This window comes from Helianthus annuus, chromosome 1, assembly GCF_002127325.2.
Source record: "Helianthus annuus cultivar XRQ/B chromosome 1, HanXRQr2.0-SUNRISE, whole genome shotgun sequence".
Classification (NCBI taxonomy): Eukaryota; Viridiplantae; Streptophyta; class Magnoliopsida; order Asterales; family Asteraceae; genus Helianthus; species Helianthus annuus.
The window spans coordinates 462,735-470,316 of NC_035433.2; positions in this window are offsets into that span (position 1 = coordinate 462,735).

Consider the following 7,582-nt stretch of genomic DNA (forward strand, 5'->3'; position numbering starts at 1 on the left):
ACCCACCGGTCTGCACCTTTAAAACTTTCATGGATTGCAAGCCACAGACCTTCAGTGGCACTGAAGGGGCTGTGGGACTTATACGCTGGTTCGAAAAGGCGGAGTCAGTGTTTGCGATATGTAACTGCCCAGCTGGGGATAGGGTAAAGTTTGCTGCAGGCACGCTTCTGGATGGTGCCTTGACCTGGTGGAATGCCCAGGTCCAACTGCTAGGTATTGAGGCGGCGAACGCCACTACGTGGGATGACTTCAAGGAACTGATGAGAGAGGAATACTGTCCTCGAGATGAAATAGCGAAGTTAGAGAATGAGTACTATCATCTGACAATGGTGGGATCTGAAATCGAGGCGTATGTGAAGCGGTCGTATGAGTTAGCTGATTTGTGTCCGAACTTGTCCCGACCCATGCCTCGAAGAATCGAGTTGTTTATTAAGGGGTTACCTCCACGGGTGAAGGGTTTAGTTACAGCAGCGAACCTCAATAACCTAACCCAGATTGTTAGATTGGCACATAAAATCGTTGACCAGGAGGTGGAGAGCGACTCATTGCCACCTCGTATTTCTAGCACTACCACAGCTGCCACTACTTCCACTGTATCTGCTGCAGATGGCAAACGTAAGTGGAACGATATGGACAAGGGGTCCAACTCTACACAGCCTCAGAAGAAGACGGATGCTGGCAGCACCCGCAGTTTCAGCCAGACAGCATCAGTAAATCAGAACTCGAGTAACAGATCAGGGCAGGGATCATATGCGGGGAAGCTACCCTTGTGCAGCAAGTGTGATCTTCATCACAAGGGGCAGTGTACTCGAGTTTGTTATCGGTGTAATCGACCGGGGCACAAGGCCAGGGATTGTAGGGCCACACTTCCAGCTCAGCAGCAGCCAGTGCAGCAGGCGGGTAGGCAACAGCCTCAGCAAACTCAGGGTAATCAGAAAGGGTGTTATCAGTGTGGGGCCGAGGGGCACTTCAAGCGGGACTGCCCTCAGCTGAGACAGAACACAGGGGGTGGTAACGGGAATAACAATGCAGGGAACAACGGGGGTAATGTTGCGCGTGGGCGCGGGTTTGTGCTGGGAGCTGGGGAAGCGCGGAACGACGGCAACGTGGTTACTGGTACGTTTTCGGTAAACGGTGTTATTGCTTCTATTATATTTGATTCTGGTGCCGACTGGAGTTACGTGTCTTTAGAGTTTAGCTCCCAATTAGGGTTAAGTCCTACACTTCTTGTAATGAGACACTTAGTAGAAATCGCAAATGGTAAAACAATCGAAGCTACACATGTTCTATTTGGGTGTAAAATCGATCTCCTGGGTCAAGTCTTCGACATTGACTTGATTCCTATTACTCTTGGAAGCTTCGACGTGATTGTTGGTATGGACTGGTTGTCCAAGTATCAAGCGGAGATTCTCTGTAAGGAGAAGATCATACGTGTTCCCCTTCCCAGTGGGGAATTTTTATCAGTTCAGGGTCATCGCAGCGGGACCCCAGTTAGTATTGTTTCGGCAATGAAAGCCCAGAAGTATTTGCGTAAGGGCTATCCTGCTATATTAGCTCTTGTTACCGATTCATCGTCTGATGAAAGGAAGATCGAGGATCTTCCAGTTGTTCGGGAATATCCTGATGTGTTTCCTGAGGAACTCCCTGGGTTACCTCCACATCGTCAGGTGGAATTCCAGATTGATCTTGCCCCAGCGGCAGCCCCAGTTGCTCGTGCTCCTTATCGTCTAGCGCCGGGAGAACTGCAGGAACTATCGAACCAACTCCAAGAGCTGTTGGATAGGGGTTTCATCCGACCTAGCTCTTCCCCCTGGGGAGCCCCAGTCTTGTTTGTGAAAAAGAAGGACGGGTCCTTACGAATGTGTATAGATTATCGCGAGCTCAACAAAATGACGATCAAAAACCGATATCCTTTGCCTCGTATTGACGACCTGTTTGACCAATTACAAGGGTCGAGCTTTTACTCTAAGATCGACTTAAGGTCTGGTTACCATCAAGTGCGAGTCAGAGAGGAAGACGTTCCCAAAACCGCGTTTCGGACTCGATACGGTCACTATGAGTTCTTGGTTATGCCATTCGGATTGACCAACGCACCAGCGGTCTTCATGGATCTCATGAACCGCGTGTGCAAGCCATACCTTGATGACTTCGTTATCGTTTTTATTGACGATATTCTAATTTACTCCAAGAACAAGGAGGATCATGAGCGGCACCTACGCCTTATTCTAGAACTCCTGAGGAGGGAGCAGTTGTACGCAAAGTTTTCTAAGTGCGATTTTTGGATACGGGAGGTACATTTTCTGGGGCATATAGTCAATGAGGTAGGCATTCATGTGGACCCTGCCAAGATTGACGCCATTAGAAATTGGGCGGCACCAAAGAACCCTTCGGAGGTGCGGCAATTTCTCGGCCTAGCAGGGTATTATCGTCGTTTCATTCAGAATTTCTCAAAGATTGCACAGCCACTAACCTCGTTAACACAGAAGAAAGTAGTTTACTCTTGGGGGACGAAACAGGAGGAGGCTTTCCAGCTTTTGAAACAAAGGTTATGCAGCGCACCCATCTTATCGCTACCGGATGGTACTGAGGATTTTGTAGTTTATTGTGATGCTTCGACTCAGGGTCTCGGTTGCGTGTTGATGCAACGCGAGAAGGTGATAGCCTACGCCTCTCGACAATTGAAAGTTCACGAGAAAAACTATACGACACACGATTTGGAGTTAGGAGCAGTGGTGTTTGCCCTGAAAATCTGGAGGCACTATCTATACGGTACTAAATGCACTATCTACACTGACCACAAGAGCCTTCAGCATATTTTCGACCAAAGAGAATTGAATATGCGACAGCGTCGTTGGGTGGAATTGTTCAATGATTACGAGTGTGCCATCAAATATCACCCAGGTAAAGCTAACGTTGTGGCGGATGCACTTAGCCGCAAGGAAGCAAAACCTAAACGCGTTCACGCATTGCAGCTCACTATCCATTCCAGCCTTCCTGATAGGATTCGTACGGCCCAGGCTGAGGCGTTGAAGGAAGAGAACATCGAAGCTGAGGGTTTACGCGGTATGGAAAAGCAGCTTGAACAGAAATCCGATGGTATTTACTACATCATGGAAAGGGTATGGGTTCCTCTGTTTGGTGATCTTAGAGAACTTGTGATGGATGAAGCACACAAGTCACGATATTCTATTCACCCGGGATCGGACAAGATGTATCAGGACCTCAAGGTTTTGTATTGGTGGCCGAATATGAAAGCTCTCATCGCAACATACGTGAGTAAGTGCTTGACTTGCGCTAGGGTCAAAGCAGAATACCAGAAACCTTCGGGTCTACTCCAGCAGCCGGAGATACCCATGTGGAAATGGGAACAGATCGCTATGGATTTTGTTACGGGGTTACCGAGAACACAGGCTGGGAACGATACTATATGGGTGATTGTCGACCGTCTCACAAAGTCAGCACATTTCTTAGCGATCAAGGAGACAGATAAGTATTCGCAACTCGCAGCGGTGTACCTTAAAGAGGTGGTTACTAGACACGGAGTGCCGACTTCTATTATTTCCGATCGAGATCCTCGTTTTAGTTCGGAGTTATGGCAGGCTATGCATAAGTCGTTCGGCTCGCGTCTCGATATGAGCACGGCCTATCACCCACAAACGGATGGTCAGAGTGAACGCACCATTCAGACGCTAGAGGATATGTTACGGGCATGCGTTATTGATTTTGGAAAGGGGTGGGAGAAGCATTTGCCGTTGGTCGAGTTTTCCTACAATAACAGCTACCACACCAGTATCAAGGCGGCACCATTTGAGGCACTGTACGGGAGGAAGTGTCGTTCACCTCTTTGCTGGGCTGAAGTGGGTGATAGTCAGATCACAGGTCCTGAGATAGTACTCGAAACTTCAGAGAAAAATCGTGAAAATCAGAGAACGTATGGCAGCTGCTCGTGATCGCCAGAAAGCCTATGCAGACAAGCGTGCTAAAGAAGTAGTGTTTGAAGTGAATGACCGGGTCATGTTGAAAGTCTCACCGTGGAAAGGGGTTGTGCGTTTTGGGAAACGTGGTAAGCTGAATCCACGATATGTTGGGCCATTTAAGGTTTTGGAGCGTATCGGTAAGGTGGCTTATAGATTGGAGTTACCTACTGAACTGGGTAATGTCCACGATGTATTTCATGTGTCGCAGTTGAAGAAGTGTTATGCTGACGACCCATTAACGGTACCTTTTCAAGAGTTAAAGATCGACGACAAGCTGCAGTTTGTTGAAGAACCCATCGAGATCATGGACCGTGAGGTCAAAGTGCGTAAGCACAGTCGTATCCCCATCGTTAGGGTTCGTTGGAACTCAAGACGTGGACCGGAGTTCACGTGGGAGCGCGAGGATCAGATGAAATTAAAGTACCCTCATCTTTTTCCCAAAGACAAAGCGGAGTCAAGCAAAACTGGTGAATCTCGGGGCGAGATTCCCTTTCAAGTTGGGGATGATGTGACACTTGAGCAAAATCCGCGGCAGTCATGAATTCTCGCTCCATAATTCTCGCTCCATCCCTTCGTGTTTACTTGTCAAATTTCGGGACGAAATTTCCTTCAAGTTGGGGATGATGTGACAACCCGGACTTCCAAGGTTAGCTACACTTTAGTCCTGTGAACTTAACTCCGTTAAATGTAGACATTATATAATTGAGTTATATAATTTAGCAACACGTGACGCCCGGTAGACTTGATTGGGTTATGCGACCACAATAACTAGTGTAATCGGCCCACTTGAACATTATGGAATTTCGACCCAGTTAGAGTATATGTAGGCCGGCCCAAACATAGCATGTAAACATCAACTAGTAACCGGCCCAGGTAGTGTTTCACTTTATGGCTGGCCCATGTAACAATCAGCTAGTAACCCGACCCAGTATATTGTTTTGGGTTTGCAAGTTCAGCCGGCCCAAAAGTAAGGTTTTAGTAAGCATGTAAGGTCGGCCCAGGACTTGACTATATGGCCCAATCCTTTATTTATTTAATCCCATGTATACGTGAACAATAGGAGCACATAATAAACGAAACCCTACCTCCCTCTAGTGCGTGCGGCAGGAGAAATCACCCTTTTCCCCATCGTGATCACCATCCTTATATCTTTCATATATTCTCGGTTAGTGTTATCTCACATTTACTTAATGTATTGATTGCTTTGATTATGTGATTGTATGCTTGCATGATTGAGATTCGTTTAGGTGGTAGTACATGAATACGTTCTGGGTGGTTAACAGAACCTTATATGTTGGATGTTTGTGTGATGAATTAAAAGAAATAATGATCTGATGGGTAGGATGGCTGTAGGTGATGTCTCGGTCAGACGGGTATGGGCCGAGAGGATTCCCTTCTGTTGTGACAATTCCATATAGTTAAAGCATAGTGTAGTTATTGAATTGGTGAATTCAGTGGTGAAGGCTTGATTCCGATGATTAACAAGTTCGGATTTTATATTCACGAATTAGGGACGATGATAAATGAAAGCTTGTGATTTGATGTTATTTTATGTAGGGCGTTATTAATGAAAATCTTAGAAACCTTAATCTTTTGAATAAATAGTAGGCATTAAGACTTTTGTGGCAACTGTGGAATATTATTATTGAATGATATATATATATGCTCGTGCGTGTGTGTTAGATTGAAGTAACCATTGAATGAACCTTGGAGCCTTGGATCAGTATGTTGTAAAATAATTTGATGATACTGTAGTGTTAGGCGATATGTGATCAACACTATAAATTGGTTGGGCTTCATATATCAATGTGTAAATTGGGCTCGGGTATGGGCAGCCCAGACACGCCCAATATGGGTTGGGTTGTGTTAACAATGGACCCTACTAAGGATTGGGTAATGATACGAATTTCATACTGGATAAATTGAGTTCGAATTGGGCCATTCACATATACTAGCTGGGCTGCCTAGACTTGGACCGCGTGTCCACTAATGTCACATATGCTCTCGGGTTGGGTTTTGCATCGTTGATGGGTTGCACTAATCATGTGTGGGCCGACAACTTGTGGAGATCACACACTTAGTGGTTTCATGTAATCGGTTAAAGGAATTGGTAAGACTTGATTGTATAAGGTTAATTGTATGTGATATGAAAAGTTATCATGTATTATGTAGTAACTCTCGTGGTATGTGCAATGTGCTAAGTATATGATTTGAGTGTGTACATGTAAATAAAGATATATGAGTCTAATTATCTTGGGTAACTATGTTAGGAAGTGGGTGGCAAACTGTAAATAACGTGACATAACATACCGAGCAAGCTAAGGTGAGTTCACTACATTCGAGCATGCGTCCCAGTGGTTGGGGACAGTCAGTGGGTATCCCATGGGGGGGATAAGTCTTTGGGTAAAAACGGGTATATTGGTTAATATTCTCACCTATCATCTTTTGTAAGTCCCTCATCGGGTATTAGTTAGTAGCGCTACTTAGGTTTGGCACCCTCACCCCGTGCCTGTAGAGGACGGAGGTGAACTAATGACCCAGTCTGGCCTAGTACTAGATAGGAGTACGTGGGAAGGGCAGTCCGTGAGCCGTCCGTGTTTGGAAATGAGATATTAACAATATTACTTGCATTGGGTATTAAACTGTTTTACATACACCGGGTAACAAACGTTTTCTAAAACTGTGAACTCGCCAGCTTTGTCTGATACGTGTGTTACATGCTCGCAGGTCCATAGGTACTATGAAAGCAGGAACTTGCTGGCTGGAGGGCGTGAGTGGTCATGGTTGCTTGCTGGATTTATTATCAGACTTTTATTTACTATGTTTGTTTGGATAACGTTTATATTCCGCTACATTAACGCTTCCGCTAAACTTATGGTTTTTGAATAATGTATGTTGGGATTTTATTATCGTTAAACAACGAAGTTTTTATTTCAAACTTGTGATTCAATGTAATTGGTGGCTCATTGCTAGTCGTCACACGCCTAACAGGGACACTCCCTAGGTGGTAATTTTGGGGGTGTGACAGGTGTGGTAAGGCGGGCCATGAGTCCAGGGATTGTAGGGCCTCACAGCCCAAACACCAGCAACAACAGAACCAGCAGAACCAGAGACAACAGGGACAACCACCCCAGCAGAACCAGGGTTTCAGGAAGGGGTGCTATCAGTGTGGGGATGAGGGTCATTTTAAGCAGGACTGCCCTCAGTTGAATCAAAACGCTAACGACAACAATCACCCGAATAACAACAATGCAGGGAACAACAACAACAACGGCAACAATGGGGGAAATGGTGCTCGAGGCAGAGTGTTCCAGCTTGGAGCAGGGGATGCCAGGAATCACGGCAACGTTGTAACTGGTACGTTTCCTGTAAACAATCGTATTGCTTCTGTATTATTTGATTCCGGCGCCGAATGGAGTTATGTGTCCCTAGAATTTAGTCGACGATTAGGGATAACCCCAACACCCTTAGAAGTTAAGCAGGTAGTAGAACTAGCAGATGGTAAAACGATAGAAGCCTCGAATGTTCTTTTCGGGTGCAAACTAGATCTCGTGGGTCAAGTGTTTGATATTGATCTTCTTCCCGTTACGCTCGGTAGTTTCGAC